Consider the following 18,252-nt stretch of genomic DNA (forward strand, 5'->3'; position numbering starts at 1 on the left):
ATGATTTCTTAAAAAAATGATGCCTTATATCTATATGCTTGGTTCTTGAGTGTGAAATTGGATTTTTGGATATATTTATAGCACTTGTGTTGTCACACTTTAATGGTATTGTTTTATAATATAGATTGAAATCTTTTAATTGTTGTTTCATGTATAGTATTTGTGCGTAACAACTCCCAACCGCTACATATTCAGCTTCGGAGGTTGATAAGGCTATGGAGTTTTGTTTCTTTGAGAACCAACATACTAAAGATTGTCCTAGGAATTGACATGTGCCACTTGTACTCTTTCTATCATTTTTACATCTAGCATAATCAGCATCGGAATAGCTTATCATTTCGAAGTCAATATCCTTTGGATACCATAAGCCTACATCAAGTGTGCCTAGCAAGTACCTAAGTATTCTTTTAACTGTTGTTAGATGTGATTCCTTAGGTGCTGATTGAAACCTAGCACGCATACATACACTAAACATAATATCGGGTCTACTAGCGGTTAGATATAGTAAACTACCAATTATTCCTCGATAGTGTTTTGTTTGTACTTGTTTCCCTTTTTCATCTCTATCAAGGCTTGTTGAGGTACTCATGGGGGTTCCTATGGGTTTACTTTGTTCCATATCAAACTTCTTAAGAATATCTTTAATGTATTTAGTTTGATTTATAAATGTTCCATTTTTGGCTTGTTTAATTTGTAACCCTAGGAAATAATTTAACTCCCCCATCATACTCATTTCAAATTATTTTTGTATACATGTGGCAAAGTCTTTATATAGTTCTTCATTTGTAGCTCCGAATAAAATAATCACATATATTTGAACAATTATCATTTCTTCATTTTTGGTTTTAATAAATTAAGTGTTATCTACCATTCCTCTTGAAAATTCATTTTTGAGTAAGAATTTACTTAGCCTCTCATACCAAGCTCTAGGAGCTTGTTTCAAACCATACAAAACTTTTGTTAACTTAAATACATGATTTGGATTTTTTGTGTCTTCAAAACCTAGAGATTGTTTAACATACACTTCTTCATTTATATATCCGTTTAAGAACGCACTCTTTATATCCATTTGGTATAATTTAAAATCCTTATGGGCTGCATAGGCTATGAGCATTCTAATTGCTTCGATTCTAGGTACGGGAGCAAAGTTTCATCATAGTCAATGCCTTCTTCTTCATTATAACCTTGTGCTACTAGCCTAGCTTTATTTCTAACTATCCCATTTTCATCTTTTTTATTTCTAAACACCCATTTGGTTCCTATGATTGATTGTTCTTTGGGTTTAGGTACAAGTTGTCATACTTGACTCCTTTCAAATTGATTTAGTTCTTCTTGCATAGCTACAATCTAAGAATCGTCTTTCAAGGCTTTTTCAATATTCTTGGGTTCATCTTGAGATAAAAAGGCATAATGGTTGCATATATTTTTCAATGATGCTCTAGTGGTTACTCCTTTTGATGGTTCTCCAAGAATTTGATCTTTTGGGTGACTTTTAACATATTTCCATTCTTTTGGTAGTTCTTGATTTTCTATGAAGTTTTCATTTGAGGTTTCATCATTGTTTTCTTCTTTTATTTCAAGATTATCTCCTTTTTGTGAAATGTCTTCTCTTTCATCATTTTTTATTTCCTTGTCATAGTGATTTGATTCATCAAAAGTTATATGTATGGATTCAACAATAGTAAGAGTTCTTTTATTATAAATCCTATAGGCTTTGCTATTTGTGGAATATCCTAAGTAGATACCTTCATCAGATTTTGCATCAAACTTACCTAAATCATCTTTAGTATTGAGAATAAAGCATTTGCACCCAAATACATGAAAGTAGGATATGTTGGGTCTTCTAAAATAGTTCATACGGTGTTTTATCTAAACTTGATCTAATAGATACCCTATTTATAATATAACAAGTTGTATTTATAGCTTCCGCCCAAAAGTATTTAGGTAGATTATTTTCATTTATCATGGTTCTATTTTTTCTTTCAATAACTCCATTTTGCTGTGGAGTCCTAGGTGCTGAAAAGTTAAGATTTATTCCATGATTATCACAAAATTTATCAACTTCTTTGTTTTTGAACTCTCTACCTTGATCACTCCTAAAGTTAGTTACATTATAACATTTTTCATTTTATAGTTTCTTGCATAAAGTGATTAGCATGTTACAAGCTTCATCTTTATTTGTTAAGAATAATACCCAAGTGAATCTTGAATAATCATCTACAATTACAAAGGCATATTGTTTGCCTCCTAAGCTTAGGGTTCTAGTGGGACCAAATAAGTCTAGGTGCAAGAGTTCTAAGGGTCTACTAGTTGATATGTACTTTTTCTTTTTGAAACTTGTTTTGACTTGCTTTCCTTTTTGGCATGCATCGAAAATCTTGTCTTTTATAAATTTTGTATTTGGTAATCCTTCAACTAAATTTTTATTGGATAGTATAGATAATACGTCCATGCTTGCATGTCCTAGTTTGCTATGCCAAAGCTAACTTGTTTCATTCATTGCAGCCAAACAAGTCACATTTTGATTTACTAAGTTCTCAAGGTTTATACAGTATACATTATTTACCCTATGAGCTGTGAATAAGGTTTCATTATTCTTAGGGTTTTGAATAACACATTTGTCTTTCTTAAAAATTATTTCAAAACCTTTGTCACTTAATTGACTAATACTCAAAAGATTATATTTTAATCCTTCTACCAACAACACATTATCAATTGTAAGAGAGGGCTCTTTATAGATTTTACCAATGCCAACAATTTTACCTTTGGCATTGTCACCGAAGGTCACGTATCCCCCATCTTTTTGTTTATGTGTGGTGAACTTGGTCCTATCACTGGTCATGTGTCTTGAACACCCGCTATCCAAGTACCACTTTTCTTTTGATGGTATTGTCCTAAAGCACACCTACAATGAAGGATTCATAGTGTTAGTTTTTGGAACCCAAATTTTCTTAACTTTCTTTGAATTATTTTTAGTTCCATTATTTACTTTCCATTCACCTTGAACTTTAACATACTTTCTTTTGAGTAGACAATTAAATATCACATGTCCTTTATTTTGCACATGTAGCAAGTAGTGTGTTCATGTTTATTGTTTGAAGAAGTACTAGCATAGTGCTTTGCTTCTTTAACAAAATATCTCATGTATAACTTCTTACTCCTTTTATTTGTTTTTCCATTATATCCTATCCCTTCTCTATTTCCATGTAATCTTTGTTGTCCAGTCATTTTTTTCAAAATTTTCTTCTCTTTTGGTAAAGTTATAAATTGTTTTCTCTTTATCCTCTATTGATTTCTTAAGTTTAATTATCTCTAAATCCTTCTTATCATCTACTTGAATTTTGGCTATCTCTTGAGTCATCATACAGGGATTTGATATGATGACTGTGAGCCAGGTTTTATATGAAGACTAGGGGCTAGGTTTTATTTGACGGCTATGAGCTAAGTTTTATATGATGGATGGGGGCAAGGTTTTATTAAATGGCTATGAGATGGCTGTGAGCCGGGTTTATTTAACGGTCGAGGGCCGGGTTTTTATTTAATGGCAGTTTGAAACGAAATTATTTAAACTATAATTTTTAATTACTTAAATTGCATGATATGCTTTAGGAACCCTAGGGACCAATTGTTTTTTTAGCACGGTATCGTTGCTAGTGATTGATTATTAGACCGTGTGCACTCACACTATTTTGGATAGAAGTGTAGGGTGGTCATAGTCGATAGCCTGCGTGAGGATGAAGTAAGGGCATTAGGCCTACAGCTTGGCTGTGGATGCCTGCAGATGGACTTGCAAAGGGATATTTTTACTTTATTTTGGGTTGATCACCCAGGCTTAGTCCATCCTTAGAGTTGCACAACCCATACCATGGCGGAAGTAAATGGTGTTAGTCAGAGGGAGTGTCTTCTATGCATATTTTTAGATTTATATAAATGATGTACTATTTAATGAACTATTTATACTATGGAAAGATGAGGATTTTCAACTATATAAAGTGAGTACAATGTAAGATAGCTATTTTCGGTTAAATGAAGGATGGATGTTTTCTGTAAACACTAAATTCATGCTAGCCACACACTGATTTTAACTTAGTCTTCCTTGTTGAGAAGTGTCTCACCCCAATATACAAATTATCTTTCTAGGAAACACCAAGGATCTTATTTAGCAGGGCTAGAGGGGTCGAGCTAGTCGTAAAGTCTATGTATGTAATGTGTATGGAATGAGTTTTCTTTTTGAACAATATTATGGGTTGTAATATGGATATTTGGAGACATTTATGTATAATAGTAACTAGAACTCTGGTAATGTGTTTGGAGAATGTATCACTTTTTTCTACTACATTTATATTGAATATGGGATTAGGAACACATACATTACTTAAGCAGCACCTCGAGCCCCACGTGGCAGGTTGAGGGGTTACAGGTGGTATCAGAGCCTAGGTTTTCTAGGTTTTGCAGACTTTGATGGTTGATAATTACTAGAGTATAGGTTGAGATAGGATAAGAATGGGAGTTGGTAGATTAGGTTGGATTTTGGTCTGGAAGCTTTAAGGCGGAGTTCCTTTGACTGTTTTCTGTGTTTTTTCTAGAATGATGATTTCAAGAAAACCATGGTAAAATCATCAATGGCTTTGTTTCTGGGTTGAGAGACTGGAGCTCAGAAATTTAGGTTGGGACATTAGGGTGGTCGAGTACGTGTGTGGAGTCAGTGTTATGTTGGAGACCTATATCTTGTTGGTTTTGTGACAGAACTAGGGGAATGAATTTTTAAACTAAGAACTCATATGTATTAGTAGTTTCTTCATTTCATACTTGTGTCAATTATAATAAATGAGGAGTTTCTAAGTTTGTTTCTATCCTACCTTCAGAATGGATCCCAGGGAAAAGGATGTTATGGCTGGAGGGGATAATCACGTGGATACCTCTAGTGAGGACGATGTTGATGCCTTGACAGTGTTGCGAAGTATAGCATGGTAGGCTTGGAAGTAAAATTGAAGGAATTCCTAAGATCAGAGTCAGTTATTAGCTGATAGGGGCTGCACGTTCCAGTAGTTTATCTGAGCAAGTCCACCGGCATTTTTAGGAGGAGCGGACCCGATTGCAGCTGAAGATTGGTTTCAGGAGATAGAGGAGTTGTTGGGCATGCTAAAGTGCATAAAGGAATAGAGGTGCGATTTGCTACCTTTAAATTGGTGGGGGAAGTGAAGAGGTGGTGGAGATTAGAAAAAATGGTAGAGGAACAGCGTCCAAGACATACATCTATTACCTAGAGCTGGTTCAGGGAGGTCTTTTTCGACAGTTACTTCCCTATTGCCACCCTAGAGGCTAAGGCAGAGGAGTTCTGGCATCTGACCCAGGGGCCCATAACTGTACAGCAGTATGGGGATAGGTTTATGGAGCTATCTTGTTTTATTTTGCACATGGTCCTGGATGAGCTGAAGAAGGCTTGGATATTTGAGAGAGGTTTGAGGTAGGGAATATGCGCTCAGGTGGTGGCATTGTTGACTCGGAGTTTCTCTGAGTTGGTGGACAGGGTCATGGCAGTTGAGGCTAGTATTTAGGAAGGGAAGAGAGTAGCAACCCCAAAGAAGAGGCCCTTGCCTCAGGGGTTTCATACTAGTTATAGTCAGAGCTCATGGAAGCGGCCTAGTAATTTCTTGGGTCAACGACAGGAGGTGGGGTACCAAGGCCATAAGGGGGGTTTGTAGCATTCTATATGTTCCAGATGCTATCAGAGGCATTGGGGCGAGTGCAGGGGAGGACTAGTTATCTACTACTGGTGCGATAAGGAAGGACATCTAGCATGGGACTACCACATGACATTGAACTATGCACCTCCACACCCTCAGTATTAGGGAGGTAACCAGGCACCCCAAGGTGGTCACCAGAGGGGCACCACCTAAGTGCGGGTGTATTCTATGACTCTAAGTGATGCCAAGCACGCAGGAGATGTGGTTACATGTAACATTTATATGCTTTCAAATCAAGTTGTTGTGCTATTTGATTCAGGTGCGACACACTCTTTGTGTCTTAGGGATTTATTAAACTGTGCGGGGTAGAAACACAGTTGTTAGATGCCGAGTTAGCAGTGATCACACTGACAGGGTCGGTGGTAGTGTGTAACAAGGTGGTTAGGGATCACCAGTGGAGATTAAGAGAAGAAGGATGCCTTCTAGTCTAATTATTTTTAACATGCATGGGTTCGATATTATTTTGGGAATGGATTAGCTAGCATCCAGCTATGTGAGCATTGACAGCCACAGGAAGGAGGTAGTGTTCAGACCTCTAGGCGAGCAAGAGTTCCAATTCATTGGGTCATAGGTGTGCTCTTGATTACGCGCTTAAATTGCGTAATTAGGTGCTTTAATTCATGCATTGGGAATCCTATTTTGTATTTAAATGCCTAATTACTCTCAATATTTTAAAATTATGTTCTATTTATAATATTTGAGTTTTATTAAGTAATTTATGAAATTTTGGTATTTTTTTCTTGTAGGGCAACTATCGGAAGCCAAAAACCAACGACAGTACTTTGCAATCTGTGCGTAAATCTCTCATGCAACCTCTGATTCAGATGATTCAAGATGCTGTAGAAAGATAAGAAAACAATCTACAATTTTTGTGTTTTGTATTTTGCAAAATACTGAAAACATCAAGGCCGAAATCAGACGTGAAGTTAGCATACGCCGTTTTATGGATTTTTTTGACAATTCTTCGTAATCTTGGCGTAACGTTCTCATATAAGCTCCGATTGAGATGATTCAAAATTCTAGGAAAATCTAAAAAAGAGCTCTACATCTTTTGTGTTTTAAGTTTTGAGAGTTACGAGCTGTAAGAGAGCCTAAGTGGGCTTGAAAGAGGAGGTCAGTTCATGTACCTTTGAAAAAAAAAATCAAAAAAATAAAAAAATGAGATGTGACCCAGCCATGCAGCCGGGTCATCTCATAAGGGCAGTGTGCGCTGGGTATAGAATGGAAAGAAGAAAAAAGAAAGGAAAGAAAAGCAAAAGGAAAGGATTGAAAAAGGAAAAGTCAAAGAGGAGGGGTTTCCTTTGAGGGAGCCATGTGCAAGAGGAAAGGAAGAGGGGGCAGCGTGCGCTGGGCTAGAGGAGAGGCCGCACCATAGGAAGAAAAAAAAGGATTTTTTCTTGGGAAGAAAGAGAAGGGAGGCCAAAAGCACATAGAGTTTCTTGGAAAAATTATTTTTTGGAGAGCTTTTTAGTGGTTTTCTTTTGGGGGTGCTGCGAAGATACACACACAGCCAGCAAAGGAGAGTTGGAAGCACGCAAAAATACTATCTTTTCAGAATCGAAAAGCGGCGAACAACGGCGGTGTTGAGGTGTTCGTGACGCGCGACAGCGGTGCGGCGAGTGTTGATCTTTTCCGTATGCTCCAAATTGAAGAAAATATGGTGAAATCTCTTATGTTGGATTTTATTTTCGGAATGAACTAAATTTTTGAATTCTAGGAAAACGATGTAACTAGTTTCGAACTATGCTTGCTCTTTGATGCTAATCTGAAATAGTTTTCATTAATATTTGTTTGAGTTATTCTGTGCCTAATGCTTTTAATTAACTGGCCATTAATTAAATGATTTTAGTCTTGTGATTTGCTACCGAAAGGGGGGATTATAGGATAGATCTTGGATAATTTAGCGTACGTAAATATAGAGATCGAAAGACTTGTATGAACCTACGTAACATAAAAAATCGAGGGTCTTACTGCGTTCTTGCGTTATTAATTTGCATACTCTTATGTTAAATAATAAACAAGAATAGATTCCGATTGACTATCGAAAGAGGCTTTTGGAAAAATTGGCGATTTGCTAACAAACAGAGAAAACGAAGTTAAATTAGCTAAATGAGTAAAGCATAGTGAGAAACTAGGTGAAATCGGTTTCCTAAAAGTTTTCACCATTATCAATTTGACACACGGTATTCAGTTTTAAATTCTCCTGAATAGTTCATTTAAAGTAGCTTTGCTTAAATTTTGCAGTCTAAAATTGTTAATTTTTCTAAATAAAATCAAGGTTAGTAAAATTTTGGTACTTGGTAAAATTAAGACATCAATCCCTGAGGACGATACTCTATACATCATTATATTATAAAACTACGATACTGTGCACTTGCAGTTTGCACCGGTCAAGTTTTTGGAGCCATTGCCGGGGATTGAGTTTTTCTTATTTTTGCCAATATCGATACAAAGTAATCTTGGTTTTAATTTAGAATTTTATTTTTATATTTTTATTATTTTTATTTTATTTTTTTTTATTATTATTATTATTTTTTTTTTTTTTTGTATTTCTGGTGTGTTTTTTATGTTGGATGCGCAGGGCTAGAACACGTGATATTGTTCCTTTTGATCCGGAGATTGAAAGAACGCTCAGAGCACTAAGGAAAAAGAGAGTATTAGCCATGGAGAACGGACAAGATAATGCGCAGCCACACGCCTTGAAGGATTATGTGCGACCAGTTGTGAATGACAATTATTCGGGTATCAGATGCCAACCCATTAATGCCAACAATTTTGAGCTCAAACCCGCATTAATCAGCATGGTGCAGCAGGCCTAATTCAGTGGATCACCACTTGATGATCCCAATATCCATCTGGCGATGTTTTTGGAGATTTGTGATACTGTGAAGATCAATGGTGTTACTGAAGACACCATTAGACTGAGATTATTCCCTTTCTCTTTGAGGGACAAAGCAAGAGGTTGGCTACAGTCGCTACAACCTGGGAGTATTACTAGTTGGCAGGACATGGCAGAAAAATTTCTAGTTCAATTCTTTCCACCTGCAAAAACAGCTCAACTTAGGAGTGAGATTGGTCAATTCAAGCAGCATGATTTTGAATCACTCTATGAAGCATGGGAAAGGTATAAAGATTTGATTCGATGCTGCCCACAACATGGATTGCCGGATTGGTTGCAAATTCAGATGTTTTATAATGGGTTAAATGGGCAAACGCGGACTTTAGTTGATGCTGCATCTGGGGGAACTTTGATGTCAAAGACACCTGAGGGTGCTATTGCTCTTTTGGAAGAAATGGCATCAAATAACTATCAATGGCCAACTGAAAGAACTATGGCTAAGAAAGTTGCTGGAATTCATGAATTGGAGCCGTTTGCTGCACTTTCAGCTCAAGTTGCTTCTCTGTCTCATCAGATTTCATCTTTGACAACCCAGAGGATACCACAAGGTGAAAAATATGTGGCAACTACAAGTAGGACAGATCCGAGCAATGGAGAGAGTCATGAACAGGTTCAATATATCAACAATCGGAACTACAACTATAGGGGTAATCCAGTGCCACAATATTACCATCCAGGGCTTTGAAATCATGAGAATTTGTCTTATGAAAATACAAGGAATGTGCTGCAACCTCCTCCAGGACTTGATAGTCAACAAAGTGAGAAGAAGATGTCACTTGAGAATGCCATGATATCATTTTTTGAGGAGACAAAAGCAAGGTTTAAAAAGACTGATTCACGGCTAGACAACATTGAGACTCATTGCAACAATATGGGAGCCACTATGAAGAACCTTGAACTGCAAATTGGGCAACTGGCCACGACTATAAATACCCAACAGAGAGGAACTTTTCCTAACAACACAGAAGTGAATCCTAAGGATCAATGCAATGTCATCACACTTAGGAGTGGAAAAGAAATTGAGAAATCACCAGCAAAGGAAACCATGTCCACACCTACAGCTAAAAATAATGGCCAAGGCAAGAATAAAGTGGAAGAAGACGAGATGGTGGATGACACACCAAGAGAGACTGACACGTCACCAACAATTTCATTTCCTGACAATCCTCCTATTCTCTCTACTCCACTTCCTTATCCTCAACGTTTTCAAAAACAAAAATTAGATAAGCAATTTTCTAAGTTTTTGGATATTTTTAAGAAAATTCACATAAATATTCCTCTTACAGATGCCTTGGAACAAATGCCAAACTATGTCAAATTCCTGAAGGACATCATTTCAAAGAAAAGAAGGTTGGAGGAGTTCGAAACAGTGAAGCTTACTGAGGAGTGTAGTGCTATTCTTCAAAAGAAATTGCCTTAAAAATTAAAAGATCTAGGGAGTTTTACTTTACCTTGCACTATTGGAAATTTATTTTTTGATAAAGTTTTATGTGATCTAGGAGCTAGCATTAATCTTATGCCACTTTCTATTTGCAGGAAATTGGGACTTGGAGAGATGAAACAAACAACCATTTCTTTGCAACTAGCAGACCGATCCATCAAGTATCCACATGGAATCATAGAAGACGTATTGGTAAAGGTGGATAAATTTATTTTTCCTGCTGATTTTGTGGTGTTAGATATGGAGGAAGACCAAGAAGTTCCACTAATTCTTGGCCGACCATTTTTGGCCACTGGAAGGGCGTTAATTGATGTTCAAAAGGGTGAGCTCACATTGAGAGTAAACAAGGAAGAGGTCATATTCAACATCTACCAAGCCATGAGATTCCCAGAAGATCTAAACACTTGCTTTCGAGTAGATATCACGCAGCAATGTATAGAAGAAGCCTTTCAAGAAGTTGTACCAATCGATCATCTAGAACGGTGTATCACTACTTCATCCCATGTTTATGATTTTAATAATTCTACTATTTGTGAATCTGATTTACCTTGTGCTAGTAAGGAATTTCTACACTGTGTACTCGCTTTGGAAGCTTTGCAGCAGGTTACAACAGTTAGCAATGAAGTGGGGAGGGTAGAACCTACGGTGGCAAAGACGGATTCTGGAATTTCTAAAGAAAAGATGCAGCAAACTACAACTCCAGAGTTGAAGCAATTACCTGAGCATCTTCACTATGCATTCCTAGGGGATAATGACACCTTCCCAGTGATTGTCGCTGCATCACTCACATCGAAAGAAGAGGAAAAGTTGCTGCGTGTGTTGAGGGAGCATAGGACAGCCTTGGGATGGACTATTTCTGACATAAAAGGTATAAGTCCTTCAATTTGCATGCACAAGATTTTAATGGAGGAACTTTACAAATCGTCAATCGAGCACCAAAGACGATTAAATCCAGCAATGAAGGAAGTTGTGAGAGCTGAAATTTTAAAACTCCTCGATGCTGGAATTATTTATGCTATTTCAGATAGCCCATGGGTAAGTCCAGTGCAGGTTGTGCCAAAGAAAGGTGGAATGATGGTGGTGAAAAATGACAACAATGAGTTTATTCCTACAAGAGCAGTCACGGGGTGGCGTGTATGTATGGATTACTGCAAGTTGAATAAAGCAACAAGGAAGGATCATTTTCCACTTCCCTTCATTGATCAAATGCTAGATCGATTGGCCGGATATTTCTATTATTGCTTCTTAGATGGTTATTCGGGGTATAATCAGATTGCCATAGCCCCCGAGGATCAGGAGAAAACAACATTCACATGCCCTTATGGAACATTTGCTTTTAGGAGGATGCCTTTCGGATTGTGCAATGCCCCAGCAACATTTCAGCGTTGCGTGATGGCTATTTTTTCTGATATGGTGGAAGAGATAATGGAAATTTTCATGGATGATTTTTCAGTTTTTGGTACATCTTTTGATCATTGTTTGCATAATTTAACCCTTGTTTTGCAGAGATGTGAAGATAAAAATCTAGTCTTAAACTGGGAGAAGTGTCATTTCATGGTTCAAGAAGGGATCGTGCTTGGCCATAGATGATTACGTACCAAAACTGCGTAATTGGGCGTTTAACTCAGGCTTTACGGTTTATATTTTTAATTAAATGTCCAAAATTGTTCAATATTTTAATAAAGTGCCAAAATTATCAATCTTGAACTTTATTGCACTATTCATATAGTTTTGGTAATTTTTTGTCGCAGGAAAATTCTCGGGAATCAAAACCGACACCTGTTCGTATTTCGTGCATAACTTTTTCGTCCGAGCTTCGATTGAGACGATTCAAATTTATGGAGAAATAGGAAAGGATCATATACAACTTTAGTGTTTTGAGTTTTGTGAGATACAGGCTCCAGAAGAGCAGAATTTTTGTCGAACAGAGAACAAATAAACTAAAAAAAAATTAAAAGAATTGGATAGTTGATGTGACCCGGCCATGCATAGCCGGGTCAGGTTGGCTAATTGGGTAGGGCTTCTCTTTTTTTTATCTTTTTAAACCCCCTAGTGCTGCTTCCATCAAGCCCTCTGACGCTGCCTTCTTCTTCTTCTTCTTCTTCTTCTTCTTCTTCTTCTATTCTCCTTATTATTCTTCTTCTTCTTTACTTTGCTTTACTTCATTCCATCTTGCTCTACTCTCTGTTCTCAAGTTCCACTAAACTCCTTGCTGTCTCCTCTTATTTGCTATTGTGCTGTGCGTGGAAGACCAACCCGAGCATAGCCTTGCCGAATCCCTGTTCTTGCTGTGTTGTTGCTGCCAACCCGAGCACCCCTGCTTCTTTGCTCTTGCTGCTGCCCTGCCTCACTTATTGTTGCTGCGTGCTGAATATCCCAGAGAACCCGAGAGGTCTTGCTGTGCTGCCACAACAAGACTCTCCCCAGCTCCAGCTCTTTTATTGTTCTTCCAGTGCACCGCAGCAGCATCCTTCTCTGCTGTCCAAAAACAGCAACACCGCAGCAGCCCCTTGCTGTCCGCACCACACGCAGCAGGCCCCTGTTCCTCCACAGCACTGCCTCCTCTCCAGCTGCAACACCAGCAAACCCGAGCACACCAGCGGCTGCAAGAATTTCACCAACACACAGCAGTGGCCAACCATCATATGCAGCAGACACGAACACCACCCTTGCTGGCCATGCACCAACATAGCCACGCCCCAGCCCCAAGGCTCTGTTTTTCACTCTCTTTTCTTTCTTTCTTTTTCCCTTGTCTTTTTAAATTGCAATTGAATAAATTTTATTTTATTTCATTTATTAAAGTTAATCTGCATTTAGGATTTGGATATTTGCTACGTAATTTTTTTCTTCTTGAAAGTTTAGTTTTTATTCATTTATCTTGCCCTTGATTAATGTTAGTGTTAGCTTTGAAGACTTTAAGTTAATTGCTTTTTGTTTATTATTCTTTGGTCTATCTCTTAAAAAAAATAAAAAATAAATAAATAAATAAAAAAGAAAAATTCCAAAAAGAGAAAAATGTTTTTGTTACATAATGTGCTTGCATTTTGGTTCAAGATTGTGATTTGATTAAAAGTTTGTTTTTTTTTTAGTGTGCGTGAATCTGATTGAGTTTCCATAGTGTGTTTTTAATTCCATATTCTAAGTTACCATTTTTAATGAGCGCGTGTGTCAATGTTTCCTTAGGTAGATTAGAGTTTCTATTCTAGCGTGTTTTAATTCCTTATTTGTAGTTTCCATTTTTAATTAGTGCGTGTCTCAATGTTTCTTTAAGTAAATTAGGATTTCTATTCTTGTTTCTTTTTAGTTTTGGGGTTTTTAAATTGCGTGTTATTTAATTTGTCAAAAGTAAAATTGAATCATCTTGAAAAATCTGAATCTGAACCGAGTTCAGTACAATTTTGTTTTCGATTGGACGAATGTAAAATCTGAGATTTAAACGCATTCCCTGAGGAGACGATCTAGCCCTTGGGCTTAATATTACACGACGTAACTCCTATACTTGGGATAGCTTTCGAGCTGCTCATTTTTCGAGTGAGTCAATAGAGTGTCATCTAAAGGAATTGAAGTTGATCAAGCCAAAATTGCAATCATAGAAAAACTACCACCTCCAAAGAACATGAAGGGAATCAGGAGTTTTTTGGGACATGCGGGATTTTATAGACGGTTTATAAAGGATTTTTCTAAACTCTCTAAACCTTTATGTAATCTTCTTGAAAAAAATTGTGTATTTGACTTTAATGATGTTTGTTTGCAGGCCTTTAATGCAATCAAGGAGAAACTAATTTCAGCACCAGTTATGACTGCACCTGATTGGAGTCAACCTTTTGAAGTCATGTGTGATGCCAGTGACTTTGCAATTGGAGCAGTGTTAGGACAAAGGCAAGACAAACTGTTTAGGGCCATATATTATGCAAGTCGGACATTGAATGATGCTCAATTAAATTATACAACAACTGAGAAGGAGATGCTTGCTGTGGTGTTCGCTTGTGATAAATTTCGGTCTTACCTTATTGGTACAAAGGTGATAGTGTTCACTGATCATGCAGCACTTCGCTATTTATTTGACAAGAAGGATGCCAAGCCTAGGTTGATTCGTTGGATCTTGCTTCTGCAAGAATTTGACTTGGAGATTCGCGATAAGAAAGGGAGCGAAAATTTAGTTGCTAATCATCTCTCTCAGTTAGAGCAAGAGGAAGTAAGACTAGGCTCAATGATCCAAGAAGCATTCCCTGATGAGCAGTTATTTGCATGTGAGATCAAGCTTCCTTGGTACGCTGATATTGTAAACTACTTAGCTTGCAAAGTATTGCCACCAAATCTCATGTACCATCAACGCAAGAAGTTTCTACATGATGTGAAATATTATCTTTGGGACGAGCCTTTACTATTCAAAAGATGCCCTAATAAAATCATCCGAAGATGTGTTCCAGAAGAAGAGATGCAAGTCATTCTTCATCATTGCCATTCCTCATCATATGGAGGACACTTTGGAGCAACACGTACAGCAGCTAAGGTACTTCAAAGTGGCTTCTTTTGGCCTTCTATTTTTTTTGATAGTTACACTGTGGCGAAAACTTGTGACCGGTGCCAACATATGGGAAATATTTCAAGACGTCAGGAGCTACCATTGAAAAACATCTTAGAGGTTGAGTTGTTTAACGTTTGGGGAATAGATTTTATGGGTCCGTTCCCTCCTTCTTTTGGCTATGTTTATATCTTGTTAGCAATTGATTATGTGTCAAAGTGGGTGGAAGCAATTGCTACAACAACAAATGATGCAAAGTTAGTGCTTAAATTTCTGCATAAGAATATATTCACAAGATTCGGCACTCCACGAGCTATTATTAGTGATGAAGGGACTCACTTTTGCAACAAGTTATTTGACAACCTTCTTTCTAAATATGGTGTGAAGCATAAGATAGCACTTGGCTACCATCCTCAAACAAATGGCCAAGCTGAAATTTCAAAATCGAGAAATCAAGAACATCCTTGAGAAGACAGTCAACTCTAATAGAAAGGATTGGGCAAAGAAACTTGATGATGCTTTGTGGGCATATCGCACTGCTTTTAAAACACCTATCGGGATGTCTCCTTACCGATTAGTGTTTGTAAAAGCATGCCATCTCCCGGTGGAATTGGAGCATAAAGCCTATTGGGCTGTAAAGAAACTTAATTTTGATTTGAAGGTAGCAGGGGAAAAGCGACTTCTTCAATTGAATGAGATGGATGAGTTTAGGAATAATGCTTATGAAAATGAAAAAATCTACAAAGAACGTACGAAGAAGTGGCATGACCAGCAAATTCTCAGGTGTGCGTTTGCTCCAGGACAGCAAGTTCTACTTTTCAACTCACGATTAAAACTCTTCCCAGGTAAATTAAGGTCAAGATGGACAGGTCCTTATACAATTGACAAAGTTTTCCCTTTTGGAGCAATAGACTTGAAGGACAAGACAGGGAACATATTCAGAGTGAATGGTCAGAGATTGAAGCACTACTATGGAGAACAAATGGAGAGGAACTGTGCATTTATTCCTCTTGGAGATCCTCATTAATGAAGGCTGAAACGTCCAGCTGGAGACGTTAAAACAAGCGCTTATGGGAGGCAACCCAAAGAGTTTTTCTTTTGTTTATTTCCTTTATCTTTATTATTTATTTATTTATCTATGCACTTTTAAATAATTTAGATTTTTGATGCAGGTTTATTTGGCATGAGTACAGAGCTGAAAATTAAATTCCTCTACGGATTCACCAATAAGTCAAGGAAGTTTCTTTCTTTTCTTCAATCCTTCTCATTTTTGAATAACATTGAAAAAAAAAAATGTGTGGATATGGATGATTAGGCCATGCATGACACTACTTATGTCCTTCATATACCTGCATATAACCTAAGAGTACACACTGGGTCATTTATGTGTAGTTTCTATTTATATGGCTAAACTAGGAATCGTAACTCATTGAAAGTTGATTGGTAGTGCACTTGTGTTAATCTGGCTATATAAACTTTTGTATCTACATGGTATCTCTTGAGGCTAAAAAAATACACATTCACGTGACTTGTAGCACTTAGGGTTCCTTGTGAACACTGAGAGAGTGCCCGTGGAGACTTTGACACCTTGTGAGGTACTGTTGAGCCATTTATCGCTCTTTTGAGTTTTGACGTCAACTTAGAGTTCATGAAACTCAACTTTCCCTATTTTTTTCTGGATACTCTTTGTACACTAGTCTTGGTTTTTGAATTGCTAGCCTAGAGGTGACATCTAGTGGGGAGATAAAAACTTAGGTTTTGTAGCCTACTCAAGATGTAAAAGCCGAATCACCCTTAGAAATAGACTTATTTCATGGACTCTTGTTCAAGCTTAATGCACATGGGTGGTATGAAAACAATAAAAGAAGTGTTTTGATTGTCCTAATTGACCATGAAAAGAAAGAAATAGAAAAATGAGCAGAAGAAAGAAAAAGAGAAATAGAAATACCCTACAAGAGGTGAAAGATTAATACCTGCTCCACACAACTACAACAAAAATCAAGGACAAGACGCATGTTATCCACATATGAAGACTCTTCACCCGCCTAATGCCTCAGATGTATTCACGCTTAGTTTGTGAATAAGTTGATCTAGGGTGGTCTCGGTTGGACATGGCGAGTAGGTGAGAAGATGTTAGGGTGAAGGACCCGACACCTCCTAAATAGGCTTGATCCTTTTCAGACTAGTCCACTCCATACATTTAACGTTTGTTCCTTGCAGTATGTGGGACGTTTGATCATGACACTCCTCCTCACATACGATGAGTGAACCCATCCTTTTTGAGTGTTTTTTTAAGAGTATACCAGCTAGGCCGAGTCAAAGCGACAGTTCTTTAGGTGTCCACGGATATCCTGGGTGTAACGAGTCACACACATTACACATGCTTCAAGATTTCGCCTATTTATACTTGAATTTATATGACTACATTAACTCTGAATTGTGCTCGCTGGTTAATTTTACGTGAGTTTACTGTTCTTAATGGCTATATAATGATGAGATTTGCATGAATGACTTACTTCGAAGTAGCGTGAATTGGGTATGAATGAGTTTGTGTGTAATTTGGTGATATTCCTGTATGTGAAAGGGTATGGTTGTGTTGCCTGTGTATTCATTCATTAAAATTGGTATAACACTACCCTGAATTGCATTCACGTTATTTGCTAGGGACTAGCAAAACTTTAGTTGGGAGGTGTGATTATGCGCTTAAATTGCGTAATTAGGTGCTTTAATTCATGCATTGGGAATCCTATTTTGTATTTAAATGCCTAATTACTCTCAATATTTTAAAATTATGTTCTATTTATAATATTTGAGTTTTATTAAGTAATTTATGAAATTTTGGTATTTTTTTCTTGTAGGGCAACTATCGGAAGCCAAAAACCAACGACAGTACTTTGCAATCTGTGCGTAAATCTCTCATCCAACCTTTGATTCAGATGATTCAAGATGCCATAGAAATATAAGAAAACAATCTACAATTTTCGTGTTTTGTGTTTTGCAAAATACTGACAACATCAAGGCCCAAATCAGACATGAAGTTGGCATACGCCGTTTTATGAATTTTTTCGACAATTCTTTGTAATCTTGGCGTAACTTTCTCATACGAGCTCCAATCGAGATGATTCAAAATTCTGAGAAAATCTGAAAAATAGCTCTACATCTTTTGTGTTTTAAGTTTTAAGATTTACGAGCTGTAAGAGGGTCCAAAGTGGGCTTGAAATAGGAGGGCAGTTCATGTACCTTTGAAAAAAAAAAAAAATCAAAAAAATCAAAAAATGAGATGTGACCCAGCCATGCAGCCGGGTCATCTCATAAGGGCAGTGTGCGCTGGGTATAGAATGGAAAGAAAAAAAGAATGGAAAGAAGAAAGAAGAAAGGAAAGAAAAGCAAAAGGAAAGGATTGAAAAAGGAAAAGTCAAAGAGGAGGGGTTTCCTTTGAGGGAGCCGTGTGCAAGAGGAAAGGAAGAGGGGGCAGCGTGCTCTGGGCTAGAGGAGAGGCCGCACCATAGGAAGAAAAAAAAAGTATTTTTTCTTGGGAAGAAAGAGAAGGGAGGCCAAAAGCACATAGAGTTTCTTGGAAAATTTATTTTTTGGAGAGCTTTTTAGTGGTTTTCTTTTGGGGGTGCTGCGAAGATACACA

The 18,252-nt window shown here is 37.3% G+C and overlaps 1 non-coding gene across 1 annotated transcript; it reads right to left on the reverse strand.

Annotated features, from left to right (window-relative positions):
* Window positions 1–8,803: 8,803 nt before the first annotated feature.
* Window positions 8,804–8,910, reverse strand: LOC131147322 (small nucleolar RNA R71). The gene has a single exon (XR_009134712.1). It is a non-coding gene; the product is annotated as a small nucleolar RNA R71 (small nucleolar RNA).
* Between the last annotated feature and the right edge of the window lie 9,342 nt (window positions 8,911–18,252).

Source organism: Malania oleifera, chromosome 1 (genome assembly GCF_029873635.1).
Source record: "Malania oleifera isolate guangnan ecotype guangnan chromosome 1, ASM2987363v1, whole genome shotgun sequence".
Lineage (NCBI taxonomy): Eukaryota > Viridiplantae > Streptophyta > Magnoliopsida > Santalales > Ximeniaceae > Malania > Malania oleifera.